The sequence below is a fragment of the Venturia canescens genome, chromosome 3, assembly GCF_019457755.1.
Source record: "Venturia canescens isolate UGA chromosome 3, ASM1945775v1, whole genome shotgun sequence".
Classification (NCBI taxonomy): domain Eukaryota; kingdom Metazoa; phylum Arthropoda; class Insecta; order Hymenoptera; family Ichneumonidae; genus Venturia; species Venturia canescens.
Window position 1 is genome coordinate 13,346,590 of NC_057423.1, and position 16,939 is coordinate 13,363,528.

Below are 16,939 nucleotides of genomic sequence, written 5' to 3' on the forward strand. Positions count from 1 at the left end.
ATGACTGGGGGAACCTGCCGAATCTAGCTCAAAGTCAAGCGATTCTCCAAGAGCTCCGTGTGACCTTGGTCACACGAAACCGCGCACCACCTTAATTCCCAACCCCGACGTCGCCACTATCGGTCACCCCCGTTTCGTACACACCCAAGCTTCGCTTTGTATATCCTCGTCTATCTTCCACCTGGGTTCGGGTTCGCCACAAATTGCTCTTACCTCAAAACTCGAGCAACAACGTGTGCTAGGGCCATTTTGTGGGGAATCGTATGCTTTTTGACCAGAGGGCGATAATGGACTTTGACGCTTGTCTAAAATTACGCTTTACTTTGCTTCGTCATCGGGGGGAATTCCGTTTTCACCAAAACTACTCGGTTTTCAAACATTTTTTTTTTATTTCACTTTCGAAAATGAATTTTCCCGCATTCCTTCGACGTTTTCGAGTAGCATTTTGAAAAATCTTTGTCCATTCGGTGAATCCTCACATTTTTAACGATTTATATACACTCGCAACGGGCGAAAAAACGTGATTTTCTTGATCCTTTTTCGACAAGAAAATAAATATTTATTGAAAAACTGTGAACAACGTTCATCAGTATGTTCATGCATTTGTACAATTTTCTTTATCAAAAAATTTCTCAAAATGGCGGAACTCGGCTGTATTTCAGTAGCATCTTTTTTTGAGCATCAGTTGCAGTGAACAAGATAACTAAAAAACTATTCACCCGACCCATACAAAATTTATACCACTTATTTATTATAATAATAACTCGGACCTGAACGAGGAATTTGTAAAAATTTTGTTTCAATAAAAATTGCCACAATTTTAACAAAAAATCCATTTTTTAAGGTGCTAAGTTTTCCGTTTTTTTGTTACAATTTTTTTTTCCAACAAAATACGAAATCCTTCGTTCAGGCCCTAACTATTATTATAATAAATAAGTGCTATAAATTTTTTATGAATTAGATTAATATAGTTTTTTAGTAATCGTGTCCACCGCAAAGGTATTTTCCAAAAAAAGAGACCCCGCGCATCGGACGGTTAGTTGAAATACCCGCAGCTGCTCATCTAATGCTCCGATCTTTATGGAATTTGGTGAGAATATTCTTCAGACATTGTACTTGAAGAATATCAGATAAAAAAAATTTTCGATTTGTCCCCCCCTCACAAGTGTAAATAAGGCCTTAAACGATCGTTGCGAAATTCAATTGTTGTTTGTTTGGACGATGAGTAAAGTTCATTCCATGTCATTCTCACGGATTTCTCCTTGCGTATCAATACAAATAAGTAAATCAAATAGATATTATAGAAACAGGTGTAAATTTCGCGGATATGCACATGCGTGAATTTTGTGCATAGAGGGGACTCTAAGCGTCCTTAGCTCTCGGACGTTTCGGCCTTGAGACGCAGCGATGCTCAATCTAATGCGCGAGTTCTCGTCTCTGCCATTCCCAATCTCTCTTTCTCTTTTTCTCGCTTACTCTCACGTGTGCATTCTCTCAACCGGAAATTGCAATCCCGCGAACTGCAACGAACTTTCGTGTCGATGGACCAGTTTTCCTTATAAAACTACGAGGAAAATATTTTTCAACAAATCTATAATGAAAAATAAGTGATTGCATAAAACTCGAATGAACATATGATATATTGAAAAAAAAACGAAAAAAAAAAAATGAGAATTCGAGAATTTTTGTTTTTGGTATTTAATCTCGATCTCGGATGGTCGGATGGACTCGGTGCTAAATGTCAAGATTAAATCAGTTTGTAAGAAGATCCGTGGCTCGAGAAGATGCTCGTGAGATTAAAAATTCGTATTAAATCGACGAAAATTCATATAATATCCCGTACTTGTCTTTCTCCAGCTCTTTATTCGTTCTTCTCCTTTTATTTTATCGTGTACGTGTAAATAATCGTGATCGAGTTACGAGGTTGGCGAGAAACTGGCAAATATATTTTACCTCGTTCGTGAATCTCGTTGGCATCCTGCTCATAACTAGAAGTCAGAGACGACGATAAGAGGAAGAGTGTGGGGAAAAAAGAGAGGGAGGGAGCGAGAAAAAGATCGAAATACATGAGGTGCAGTTCTCTGTACCCTGATGACGTGACACAGTGATTTGCGGTCGCTGCGGGTTGCTTCGCTCGGTGGTCAGCAAACGGGATGAACGAGAAGTGGGGCGAGGGGCATCTCAGGCCAAGGGATTGAGGGGAGAAACGTGTACGGAGGTGTAAAATTAAAAATAGGCCCGCTGGTGCATCGCTCGGACGATCGACGCTCAATGGCATTGGTCCAACGACGGTATTTCAGAGAGTCTTCGGTCCGACGACTCGTGCACCGACTCTTCGTCTCTGACCACTTTTTCCCAATCCATTACGAGGGAAAATCGCACGTAAAAGGCCCAGCGTTGGTCGTTACGTTGTCAAGAAATCAGACTCGAAAATTTTGTCTCATGGTTTCAGCACATTCCTCCGTTTTATCGATAAATCGATCGATTTAAATACTGATTTGAGAAAATATTTTCTCATCGCTGCTACCCTTAAGCAAGGGGCAAATTCAAACATTAATTTATCCAACAATGAAAACTGTCCCATATCCGCATTATTTATGAGCCATAAACATCGAATAAAGGTTTTCACTCGCTCGAAAATTTATATCACTATTTATTTGCCATTTTTCCCCATATTTGCATGCATCGATGTATTACATACTTGTAAATATGAAAAAAACATGCATCTCCGTAACGGAGTGCACGCGAGATCTTGAGGAACGAGGACTCGATTTCCTCGAACGGTCGTAAAGCCCTCGGACTCTGGACCAATTCCGTCTCACTCCTCCTTCCGCTCCAACGCGTCTTTCGCTCTCGTGCTCTCCCGCTTTTATGGTTTTTTTTTTATTTATTTTTATTTTTTTTATTACTTGTTCAACGCTGCCAGAGATTCCGATGAAATAATAATGCGGCTAAAAGTTCTCGAGGGCATTGCAAACACAAAGAAAAAGTATTGCTCGTTTTTATTCACCGTGGATTATGTCTTACTGCGGTGGGCTGTACAGTCGGAGTTCGATTCCGCTCGAGGCTCGGGTCCGCGGCTTGCCCCACCGCGGTTCCTCGCCACGGCGGTGCAGGCAGAGAAACTCGCCTATCACCGAACCTGTGAGCTGCTTAAAAACGCTCCGAAGCTCGCTCTCGACGCGATCCTGAGATTGGCAAGCTCGGGGACCCGGGGACCCGGCAGCAACGAGTTCCCACTCTATCCTCGTGTGTGGCATTTTTTTCTGTGGCTCATGAAATTTTCAAACGAATGCGAATGCTCTTTGAGGTCGAAAAAATGCCATAACCCTGAAATTTAATGACAAAGTTTGGAGGAAAGGCCGAGGGGAGGGAGGAGCGAGAGGGGCAGGAGGAGATCAAACGTTGATCAATTACCCAGTGACCCAAAGCTGGCTGCAGTAGAGCATTCCAGTCTGATCCTCCGGGAGAGCGAGAAGTCCAGTCGCGCGCGCATCCAACGGACGCGAGAGTGGAGGAGAAGAAGAAGAAAAGGAGAGGCAACTTTTCGAGGGGAATCGTACAGATGATACAAAGAGCTTTGACTCACGTTTCTCGTACGTGCAAGCGAAATAACTGCCTTTAAATCCCACCTTTGCATTCGCATTGATGTTTCACCGCGCGTACGTGCACTTTTGCACGAGAGTTAAATCGACGTAACTAGAAATCCTTTCCCCGGTTTCGAGACGACGACGCGCGAAGTTGATAGCTCCAGAGTTTACCTTTATCTGCTCAACGGAAACCGCGCGGTCGATCAGCGCGAGGGGGAAAAGCCGTTGAGAAATTATCCCCGAACTGCATCCTTGCGATTTTCATAATTCGTAAGAGATAAAAATTTCTTCTGCTGGCTCCAAGATTCGGCAGATGGCGCCGGGCTTTTCGTAACTTTCTTTTCCGGACTGTACTCCGTCTTTTTCTCCCTCGCGGACTGTTCGCGATTGCTGTATATGAATAGTCGAAGGAGAAGAAGACGAAGAGGAGGAAGAAAGGGAAATAGATAGTCACTGCATCGACGATGGAAGGTGCCGACGCGAATAAGAGGAACAAGGAGGAGAAAGGAGCCCCGCGCGATGGAGAGTCAGCGGATAACCTTGAGAGTCGGTGAAGCGACGGCCATCTTGGCGAGAGATGCACTTTTCTTTTTATCTTATTTCTTTATTTTTTGCATGGCCAAGCCTTTCTGCGAGGGTATTCGTCTCCCGTTCTTTCTCTCATATATCTCTCACTCGTCTCGTTTTTTCCTCTCACTTTTCGTCTCTCTTTTCTCCCTCTCTCGCTCCCGCTTTCTTGGAGCGTTAGCTCTTATTTTTCTTGCTCGTTTATTCTTCCCGGTTTCTCTCCACACCATTGGCCTCTTTGCACCGCGTCTCTGTGGTGCACCAGAACAGCGTTTCTCCCTCCGTTCGTTCCACAAAGATACGATTATTATAAAGAAAATCCTCAGAGATCAAGGATTATTTTAGTTTTCATGTTTCCTCGGGATCTGATCGATCTTTCAGAGGGACGACAATTGGATGGGTGGCCGCACGTCAATGTCATGTCGGCTACGACAAAACCAAAAATCATCAATATAGTCGAATGAATGCACGTGGCTCGTGTGACGTCGCTCGGTAAGACCGAACGGTGCGAATCTTCCTTCATGGAAAAAAAAAATGTAGGAGTACAAGTTTTTTACCCAAAATTCCAAAATTTTTCGAGCTTTCGAGTAAAAATTCAAATTCCTCTGCACTCGCACCCTCATTTTGTACTCGACTCGTACAATTTTGGATTCTCCATCGTCTTTCAAGCGAGCCGAGCGTTCTCGTGGGTCTCTATCGTTTGTTTTCTCTTTCGAGTGGTGTGCAACACTCGGATCATTTGATTCGCACGATTTTCAAATCTCACGTCACCGCGTCGAACTCAAAGCAGTTTTTATATTTCCATTTTCCTCCTCTCTCTCTCTCTCCTCTCGCTTTCATTCTCGCCGTTTTCATCTCATTTATTTTCAACTGTCTAACTAACAAGCAACAATGGAGAGAGCCGGAGCTCGCAAGTGCTGAGTTCGCGGGGCTGCTCGTTCGATCCGGAGGGACCGAAAGTCCCCGCGGTCATTTATCAATTTCGAGCTAACGCAGGCGCGTCTATTTCGCTCGTTCTGATCGCCCGGTGACTCATGCCCTCGCGTGCTCCTGCAGCCGAATTTTCGTCGCGCGTCATCGACCAGAAAAGAAAGAGAAATAGAGAAACAAGACAGCGAGTAATGCCCTTGAAAAATAACACAAATGAAACGTCTTCCTTACTAATCTTCCACAAATCGATGCGATTTCCCTCTGCAGATAACACCTTAATTAGGGGCCATTTGACGTATGTAGGTCAACGGACGAACGCGCTTTTGTCTCCGAGCTGTTTACCCCCAGCAACTTTGTCGAATACCCGAGTCCAAAGTATTCTCGTACTAAGAAGAACTGAAGTCAATCGATACGATGAAAATACGTGCTGCAATTTTAGACAAGGTAACAGAACATTTGTTTTGAGAAAATAGTAAAACCCGACGCGGCCACAGTTTTTACTCAAGTTTCACATTTGCTTTCTCTTTTCATCAACAAATTAGTGAAGAAATGCATTTTTTTGGTTTTTTCCTTATAAGACGAAAAGTAAGGGAGCTGTGCCAGTGAATGCAAAAGACAAAATGTAGAGGATGGTAATACTGGGAGAATGAGCGCTAAAACCGATCCTATCGATTGATTATTAACCCTCCCAGACCGAGACCTATTTCGCGTTGACAGAAAATGATTCCCTTCATAATTTTATCTCAAAATACTTTCTAGTTTCCGAATCCACTGTGACATTTCGGTTTTTTTGTTGGGAAATATGAATTTTTGAATGTTCGCTGCGCGCAGCACCAGGTCCTTGGGGAGCAAAATCAGGAAAATTTACGAATTAATCTAGCACCGAATACCTTAAATAAATCATATTAGCTTCCCTTTGAAAGGAAATAACGATTGGAGTACGAAAAAAAATTTTATACCCGCTTTTCTTTTGCGATAACTAAAGCACCTTTTCACACAACGCCAACTCAACATGAAACGCCGACTTGATATTGATATTTCGATGAGTTAAAGCAGTTTATCTCTTGGTTTAGGAGTATCTAAAGTGCAATCTAACCTTGCTTCATGGAAATAGGCAGTTAGAACCCTGACCTTACTGACCGATGCAGTTTTATTGGGCCTGGAAGCGCGTGTTGCGTAGAAGCAACATACGGTCCGAGAGGGCTAAGGAAGTTTATCTGGTGATCGAATTAACAAAGAGATTTCGATCAAAAAATTTGAATACAATGAATAATAAAAAAATGTCCTGCCAACTGCCAACATTTTCAGGCCCGAGGATACTTTGTTCGCGAGAAAAAAATTAAAATGGATTTTCCCCACATTAACACGGTTTCTTACGCGTTTCAGTAATTTTCTCGTCTTTATATACGAAATTTGCAATTTTTAAATTTGCAGAAAAACAAACAGTTTTTGCACAAAATCCATTCAATACTCCTAAAGTTCGCAACTGATGATTTTATTCTCGAAAAATTGTGATTGTTGGGAGGTTAATTAACCGATATGTTATACTTTCACGATGGCAACGTTGCAACCGCGCGCTTTTTCAAACCGGAGACTACGTTTTCCGATCGTCGCCACTCACACTAGGGACTTCCAATAAAATATGAAGAACGGGTGAGAAAATATTGATGTAATTAATAAAAACTTGTATTTTTAGACATTTCTGGCATGTTTTAATTATGCCAGATGTTTGAAGACTGATTATGGCGTGAAGGCGCGTGGAAAATTCTGTCAAACTCACTGGACCGACTGCGCTAGTCGCAATAAATTTTCTTTTGACTGACTCGGCACCAGATGAATTTCCTTAAGGTAGAAAACTTGGAAAAAAATTGCGTTTTTTCAAAAATTCGTATCGTCGACATTTTCGAAGTTACAGCGATGATTTTTCGCGCGAGATAGTAGATAAAGTGTAAAGAAAATTCTATACAAAAAGTTACGAAACCGACTGTAAATCATTTCTACATAACAATTCAGAAAAAATTTTACAAATCATGAAAGAGTATTATATTGAAGAAAAATAAAAACCCGTAATGATTTAGTAAAGTGAAAAAAAATGAAAATTAAACGTGAGAAATGAAAAACCAAAAAATCGCGCTTGAAAACATTTTGGAAAGCGATGCCCCGTTCTTCTCATCTTATTCTAACAATCAAAGCAAATGAAACAATTTTTTATTCAAGTTACGCGCAGTATGAAAATTTATGATATCAACTCGAGGCCAAGTATTTATTGGTAATTCGGAATTGAAGATAAATAAAAACCCGCAATTGTTTTGTAAAGTGAAAAGAAATTCAAATGAAATTTTTATATATCGATAGAAACTTTCAGTGTGCGAAATCTAGGCGCGTTGCCGCATATAATCAATTTTTCCGTAATTATACAATCAAAAGTTTCGCGTGACATATTTTAGAGCGGAGCCAGATGCTCTGGAGTTCGTCTCATTTCAATTTATAAAACGGATTTCGAAAGTCGAAGTACTCAGCTACGAAACGTCAATCTTCTTTCATCGTTTGGATGCTGGAAAACGGGTGAAAATTGGGCTCAAACGTCAGGAAAAACGGCCGACCGCGCGGGAAGGTCGTCGATTGGCGGGGGGTTTTTTTTTCTCATGTTCGAGATCTGAAGTACCCTGCTGAGATTCCGAGTCGTTTCGGCTCCGCTTCGACGTTGTACGACAGAAAACTTTGTGATTTTTATATTTCAACAGAAACTACGGAGGCTTGATTGTCGATAGCGAATGAACGATCGTGGTGAATGATCGGTTAAACGCGATTATCTCGGAATCGTCGTTTTTGAAAAATAACTTTACGGTGGACACGATTACTAAAAAGCTATATTAATCTAACTCATACAAAATTTATAGCACTTATTTATTATAATAATAGTTAGGGCCTGAACGAAGGATTTCGTATTTTGTTGGAAAAAAAAATTGTAACAAAAAACCGAAAATTTAGCACCTCAAAAATGGATTTTTTAGTTAAAACTGTAGCAATTCTTTTTTAATCAAAATTTTTTAGAATCCTTCGTCCAGGCCCAAGTTACTATTGTAATAAATAAGTGGTATAAATTTGGTATGGGTCGGGTTAATTGTTTTTTAGTTATCTTGTCCTCTGGAACTGATGCTCAAAAAAGGTGCTACTGAAACACAGCTGAGTTCCGCCATTTTGAGAAATTTTTTGATAAAGAAAACTGTTCACAGTTTTTCAATAAATATTTATTTTCTTGTCGAAAAAGGATCAAGAAAACCACGTTTTTTCGCCAGCTCCAAGTGCGTATAAAAGACCTTAAGATCCACACGATCGTGGATTTCAAAGAAAAATTGAGTTTTCCGAAAGAAACCGAATCGCCCCGAGTTCCCGTTAATAAGCATTGCGAGCTTTCGGTTTTCTATCCTTTTTTCAGTTGGAACATTACACGTGATGAGAATTAGAAACAAAAGGAGGAAAATAAGGGAAAAATATCTTCGAATTTCGTTGGTAAAGACCGCGAGGAAACGGATGCTCGACGTTTACGTGGGAGAGGAACGAGTCGCCAGTGAAAACAATGCTGCATACACATTTACGATCGACTTCCGTCCCGCATTCCCTTTCTCGCTCTCTCTCTCTCTCTTTCTCTTTCTTTTCTTCCCACTGCATGCCCCTGTGTATCTTTCTCACACTGTGTCGAGGTTGACGACGAAAAAAATCCGGAACTAGTAAAGAGGGATAACAACAGTGACACAGTCAGCAGCACGCAGGATTGTCGACGATCCGATGTCATACGTAAGCGCCATCTGCACTCCACTGTTTACTCTTCAAAAGCCATTCCAATAGATTCCTTCTTTTCCTTTGTTTTTTTCTATACGCGTACGTGATAGGAACTGTCAGTGCTGTAACCGGTCGGTCACGAGTTTGGTACAAACAAAAACGCAAGGAAACGAAGGAATGAGCGAGAGTAGGGGGGTGAGAGAGAAGATAAAAAAAGTAGAAAGGAAAAGAGAGAGCTGAATCTGTGAGCGCCGCTAAACCGAGCGTCGAGCGCGTAGCATTACGAGTAGACGCTTCGCTATCGACAAAAAATGGAAGTGGAAAAACAGAATTCTCGTGTAAAAAGAAGAAAATTTGTGTGGCAATGAAAAGTATGTGACAAAAGTACGCAAGTAGTCGAAAAATGCAAAATCGAAAGTCTAGAATATGAAAGAACATGGACATGATTGATGAGAAGCAAAAAAATCTTGAATGCACGACTGAAGCAGAATGCGAAGAGAAAAAAGGCATTCGAAGTTGTAAACACCAAGGGAGGACTGTAATTAACGAGAAAAAATCGCGCAACATCGAAACGGGAAGCAAATACACGAGCTATAAGGACGAATTCGCACGAGTCGATAAAACAAAGGAAAAGATGAAAAAATAGTGGAAAAAAGCGGAACGAAAAGAGACTAAAATTACGGAGGGAGCATCGTGGACAGCGGCGAAGTATCGTTCGGCGCGCACGGGGACGCGTAAGTGCGAGAGAGTAGAGAGTTGAGCCGGTCGAACGTCGAGTGTCTCCGTCTCTGTCGATTCCGTTCGGGTGGTCTCGAGTAGAAGAGTGGGGAGCGAGCGGTGCGGGTTCGTGCAGGATCGGGCGCGGGATTCGACGGTGGCGCGGCGCTCGTGGGGCTCGGCCGAGCCGGGAAACAGGCTGCCGGCGCAGCGGCGAATGGAGCGCCGCAGTCGCGCGCTTGCACTCTCAGCGGTAAGCGGAGGCAGTGTGATACACGCGCATCCAATATCCGTTCGTTGATATACGTTTGTTTCGCGTATTACAACAAAATATTCAAATAAACATATACACATACACACAACCATTCATGTATATATAAATTGAAATATATACATGTGTATGTATATATGTATCTATAAATATATATGTGAATATACATACATATATTTATATACATGTGTATATGTACACAAACGTCTATTACCTGTGCGTGCCACCCTCGTTAATAAAACTTCTCGCTAACGAAACGCACCGGAGAGTCTCGATATCGTCGTGTTTTCGAGACTTTCAAATGAATGAGCGTTTATCGGCGTATTTGCCTTTCGGAGCAACTTCGTCGTCTCGCTTGGATAATCCATTACTTTTTATTTTCTCCAATCCTCGAACGGCCCTCTGTGTTTTTTCTTCCGCAAATACTTACGCGTAAACACTCAAATGTACACAAGGTCGTCCATGCTTTCGAAGGACCTGGATTAAAACGAGGCGCATGTGATTCTACTCTACCTATACATATATATCGAACGTATATATGGTGTGTGCATACTTATATTTATATTGATGATCCGAGTGATGTGCACGTGTGTACCAGTGTACAAAAAGTGTTGAAATATCGTTTTGTTATACGATTTTCGTGCAATCGTGGTTTATTATCTACCCAACCGGAATATTACGGATCTGCGCGCCTTATGTGAGTAATTTAACTTCAATATATCTCTATCTGTCGTGCGTTTTCTTTATTTAATAAATCGTTGGGATTTCGATCATTTTTACGCCGCCCCGATTCAGGCAGTTTTCGCAACGAGCTCCTCTCGCTTTTTCGCCTCGGGTTCGATACACCGGTTGTTTTTGTTTACGTTCGCAAGAATCTCGCGTCGCCCCTGTTTCGTATAAGTGCTTCGGTTCGTGTATATACGTGTGCTCTCACGTTTGTTTGGCTTTGGTGAAATTTCATGGATGTGTGTGTACGAGTGTGATGCGGGGGCCGGTACAGCGGTCAAGGATATGCTGCTTCCTATCGCAAGTGTGCTCGCTATGCACTATGGACTGCTGCTGTGCGAATTGAGAACTACGCGACGCCATATTGAAAATATATAGCTCACTATCGGAGATTCGCGTTTCATCCACGTGCCCTACGCATTGCATTCCCGTGCACTACAGCTTCGTACTTGATCTCACTTCGGACATTTTTTTTTCGCTCGTTCAATCAGAGTCGACAATTATTTTCGTAGCTTTACAAACCTTAAATAATTTCATCCATCTTCACGATTTCATAAACGTTGATTTTTTCAAGTGTGATGCTGAAAAATTATCACCATTTGTCAACTGATTTATTGCTCACTGGTTATGAAATTTCAGGCTTATCTCGATAAGCTCATTTGAATGATTTTTTTCCCTCGTAAAAAAATGTGATTTTCGAATTGCGGTTTACAACATTTATTTTTTTCTTCACCCGATTCGCAAGTTGTCAATTCTGCTTGGATCGCCGCGGAACATTTCTTCTTATTGACGAATACCGACAGATCCTCAATAAAACATTGTTTTTTCTCGTAATTTACATGGAAAATGGAAAGCGAATTCGTAGGTTTCGACGATATTCGCGAAGACGATATGCGTCTGCATCTTTCGAATTAAGTCCAATCCGACACCTGTCTCTACCCAAAGTAACGCTAAGCCATTCCACGTAGAACAAAAACGAAGTGTGCCGCGCATTCGAAGACTCGATTCGTTCCCTTTTTTCTTTATCGTAATTTCACGGTTTCGTTGCCTGTCACTCACGATAAGAGAGCGCTCGACATTGAATTTAGCCTGCGTATCTGAAAAATGTCAAACTCGCTGGCGCCTGCTGGACGTCAATTTCAAAACGTAGATTATTTTTTTGGCTTTTTCGTAGAGCAATCAAACGGAAACGGTTGCAGTAAGTTTCGAGCGGGTCGCAAGGGGGAGAGCATAATAAAAGAGGCGCGTCTTTTTTTAGACGCCTGTGGTGTACACGCCACTGCGGGCCTGCGCGCGCGCACGCCTCTGTTTTTTCTCTGTCTCTCTCTTCCTTCGATGAACTTCCCTTTTTTTCTTCTTTATATATTCAACCTCGTACACAAATGTCACCGCAGGCTTGCGTATAGCTCAGCTATACATTTTTCGTTGATGGAACTCGATTTTTTTCCCCCTACGAACTTTGTTTTTCATCACATAACGCGCACGACAAATTTTTCAATGCGAATTGCTTTTTCATCGCAATTCGAAACAGAAAGTTCTTCGATGACAGGAATAAAATTATTTGAAAAATAAATCAAGATTGAATGTTTTTTTTTTCTTTTTTTTCGTAAACTCAAGAGCGCCGAAAAAGCACGCAGAAATATTGATTCGACGTTCCATAGCTCGCTTGTTTGAAAAGGCGAAATTAACGACAGGATTTCGTTAAAATAAGCGAATGAATGTTTCGTATATTATTTTTGCTCGACCCCCTCGAATGCAATTTTCCACGATAATGTTCGTTTTTTCGCGCGCGCTTTGTTCGCTGTCGAACGAAAAACGAAGGAAAGTTTCGCAGTCGACTACGAATATGAGTTGTGTTTCGATGTTATTGTTCGATTTTCCTGTGTGCCCGCGCGAGGCGGAAACATTTTCGTTTCTGTCTTATTTATCTTGGAGTGGTACGAGTCGACTTTTTATTTCGTCGGAGGTCTTCACGCGCCTACCAAATCGCAGTCGCTCTGCTTGTATCTTTCTTCTCGTCTCTCGATGTGTGAGCCGCGAACGAAATTGCTCTCGGGCTCGGTGTCGTCCAGTGAAATCTGGTTCACGATTAATGCGACGAGAATTAACGGGCCACTCTTGCGGACGCGTTGTGTTGTTCGGCGATACATTTTCTTGCCCTCCCTCCCCCCGAAGTCACTCGTCGCGCCTCGACAGCGACACAAATACGATAAATAAACGAAATGAAACAATGAAATTCAAACTCACGTACAAAGTTTCTCGACTTTGAAACAACGAGGACAATTATTCAATCTCGTATCTCACGAAAGTCAATATTCCTTCATCCAAAATAACAATGCATCCTCACAACAATAGGAAAGCACACAGGAATCTCCATACAAAAATACGAAATCACATTTCTCGAGATAATTCCAAGTGCCGATAGGATCGTTCCCGAAACGGGCCTCATTTTACGACGTTGTGTAAAGAAACGATGAATAAAATATTGAAAAAGAAAGGAAAGTCGTGTTGTATCATCGACGTTCGTTTCTACGGCCTCTAAAGTCACGAAGGCAAAATACCAGAGAAGAGTTTAAGGTAGATCATGCCCGTAGAATCGTATTTTATGGGTGTCTAAATTAGGTCGATTTCTACTTCCTAATTAAAGATATTATCACTCTAAATTCGTGTCAGAGTTATTTATTCGAAATTGTAAATAAATTTTTTCTACTTATCTTTTGACTAATGAAATGACAAGCGTGATGTTGAAGTTTGCAACGTTGGAGTCCAACGAAATTATGGAAAAAAAGTCTCCAACAGTTTCATAGTCAATCTTCGATTTTGTTCTCTGGCGAATTTGCAATTCGTAGGTTTTCAATGTGCACCAATGACTTCGTGAAATAAATAAATGGTGCATTGCAAATGTTTTGTTTTCGTTAAATTCGTTGGACTCTGACTGAACTGAACCCCAAATTTCGTTCGACCCTGGCGAGAATACTATAATTTTTTATGTAAAAAATCGCTTCAGAGAGCCCAAAGAGAAATGGATCAAGATAAAAGTGTTAATAAAAAGACGACGCTGAAGTTTCCAACGTTGGAGTCCAACGAAATGAACGAATAAAACGTTTTTAATTCACCAATTTTTTATTTCACGAATCGTTGGTGCAGCTTGAAAAACTACGAATCGCAAATTTGGCAGGGAACAAAATAGGGGAATTACTGGAATTATTGGAGAGTTTTTTTCGATCATTTCGTTGGACTTCAACGTTGGAAACTTCAGCGTCATATAAAAAGACAGAGGGCTGTGACAGGAATGAGCCGAGCCAGGAGGAAACAAAATGCCGAAATAAGCAAATAATGTGAGGTTGCGAGTGCTCATTTTAACAATTTCGTTTAATCTTTAACGTACTATAGTAAGACAATCGTCTTAAATTTTTTCACAAACCGTCATTTTATACTTCATTGTTATCGTTTACTTTTTCATAAACTTCGTATAAAGGGTTCATTCCTTATATGGAAAAATAAACGATTTTTTACGCAATAGTCGCTGTGAACCTGCGCATTTTTCTTCACATTTAAAAACACGTTTATCTCAATAACCTAGAAGACGAACTCTTTAAAATTTGATACGCGCGTGTAAGTCGACTACCTATTTAAACTCTGTGTAAATTTCAAGACTTTCTTAAGAAAATCGTTTCGTGTATGAACTACCTTAAGCAAGCGAGGGGGAGAGAGAGAGAGAGAGAGAGAGTGCATATATTCTTGGGTGTGAGAAAAAATTTCATGACTTATACGAGAAAGCGTAGCGTAAATGCTGAAAAAGCCTAATTTAACCCTTAGTGTGCATCTGGGGTCAGGTTGACCCCAACATTTTTTTCTCACATGAATGGCATTTGCAGATGAGCATCTCACAAGTGAAACCCCCAATATTAAGAAATCGTTTACCATCTCTAAAAGTAGGGAGCATAGCCAGCAACTTCATACTCCAAAATAAATACACTTTTTGGAACGGTTGCAAAGTGGACTATTTTTCCCTTAAAGCATGGACTCTTGTCTGTTAAACTCTGTAAGGATTTTTTTCAAAACTCAAAATTTAATTTTTTACGAGAGATTTAACCGAAAAAGTGCTTTTTACGCGCACTATCAACTTTGAGCACGTTTTTGAACGATGAAAAAAGATTTTTTTGAAAATCCGACTTTGCAGCCTTAAAGTTGGATCAATTCACTGCAAAAAGTGACTAAACCTTTTATTCCGAAAAGCGCATAGTTGCCGAGATATTCGATGTGAAAAATGACCTGGGCTCAAAGTGACCCCATGTGCACTAAATGTCTCGCTATGAATGCGTGTACACTAAACTGCATAGTTTCTGAACTTAAAATGTTATAATTGATGAGCGAATTCTCTGGGGAGTGAAAAAACTTCGGATCTCCTCTGGACGAATCCTCGTGAAAACAATGAGACAATAAGGAACCTCCGAATAAGAATCCGGATCGAATTAAAAATATAAACCCCAGTGAATCCTTAATCTCAACAACCCATGATTCATACACGCTCTAAATCTTCCGGATAACCAAGTCCACTGAATTTTCCAACCTTCCCCATTATCGACTTTTTATCAAGGAGTCCAGTTTGACCTCTTGACAATAACGCATCCACTACGGTTACCACGGGCTTCGATTCTATATATAAATCTATATATTTATATATATACACACATGAGCATCGAGGTGCATTCCTGATCCTTCGAGCGAGTGTGTTTGCTAGTACGTTCGAGCGCGTTCGTCATTCTGGTATTCCAAGGCCATTTCTCGAACGATGTGTAACACACATACACACACACGAACACAAAAACGAGTTTACTCATATTCTCCGGATCTTCGTCTCGTTTAGACTCTCTCCGTTCAACCCCCCCTCACACTCTGTCGTTTCTTTCGATTATAATGTAGAGTGTACAGTCCACAAAAACCTATTTATAGTCAGTATTTATACTGTATATTTATATAGACGTGCATTACGTCGTATGGCTTTAAATCTGTACTGTGTTTATGCTCTGGGTACCTTCATTGAATGAAGCCGTTTAATCTAATGTTACGTTGAAAACAAAAATGGTGGATTTATATATCTACACAGAGATACGAGTGCATCATACTCGATCCGAGTTAAGGAGTTTCGGTACAGGCGACACAATGTTGCCATGCTAAACCATGCTAAAAGCATCAAAAATTTCAAAAAGTTTAGAATTTTATAAAATTTGGTGAACATATTCTTTAGTGCCAAATTTGACAATACAAATTTTTTAAGATTTTTCTTCTACACAGTTATCGAGTAATTGATCACTAAAGTTCACGTGTATAAGCATAGCGTTTCCATATATATAGGTATACATTCCGGGCATAAGAAATCTACGACGCTGAAGTTTCCAACGTTGGAGTCCAACGAAATGAATGAAAATAATATGATTTATCCATCAGTTTTTTATTTCACGAATCATAATTGTGTAAATTGAAAAACTACAAAGTACTAATTTGACAGGAAATAAATTGGAGAATTACTTGAATTATTGGACAGTTCTTTAGATCATTTCGTTGGACTCCAACGTTGGAAACTTCAGCATCATAGAAATCTGCTTTAATGCGTAATTACTCGATAACTAAGTAGAAGAAAATTTTGAAAAAATTTGTGTTTTCGCACTCGATGTTGAAGAACATTATCACCAAATTTCATCAATTTCTTAATATTTAGACTTCTGTACCGAAACTCCTTAAATCAAACTACGTTTATACATACGTATATTTTTTTTTAGTTTTTTATTTTTTCGCTTCCACCTTTTGTGCAGTTGAGTTGAACGAGCTCAATGCTAATCCAATGATGCTATACACACTTTTGTACCTTCGTATGCTCCTATTTATGGACTCAAGATAAATATATGCTCTTATAGATAGTCTCGTTCTGTCGATAAATGAATACGCGCATGTGCTCACTTACACATCGATCTATGGGGATAAATGTCGTACTAGAATGAGCACATAAATTCTTAACAGTTGTGTATTTTCGTGTAAATAATCTTCTTGCGGTGTAATCGTCTTCGGAAACTGCTGAAAACGTGCGGCATGTTGTAACAGAGCGTATCCATGCTGTGAATAATGGACTGTTATCTGTAAGAAGTCTTTCTCAATTGCTGGTTTTTAATTATTTGGAGGGTGACGAATAATTTTTCGAAGCATCGATATCCAGCCTGGCGGGGGGAGGGAGGAGGGGGGGGGGGGATTTCTCAGCGTTTTTTTCAACGTTTCAATAGCTGAATTCGATATTATGTTGAAGTATGCAGCGTTGGAGTCGAACGATGTAAAAAAGTCTCGAATAATTCTAGTAATT

At 40.5% G+C, this 16,939-nt stretch overlaps 1 protein-coding gene across 2 annotated transcripts in view; it reads left to right on the forward strand.

Annotated features, from left to right (window-relative positions):
• The first annotated feature begins 8,949 nt into the window (after positions 1-8,949).
• The window catches only part of LOC122408181 (ecdysone receptor-like), a 189,884-nt gene continuing 181,894 nt past the window's right edge, over positions 8,950-16,939 (forward strand). For both annotated transcript variants that reach the window (XM_043414822.1, XM_043414820.1), the window contains exon 1: positions 8,950-10,555. The gene's annotated coding sequence lies outside the window, so the exon portion shown is untranslated. The remainder of the gene's footprint in view (positions 10,556-16,939) is intronic.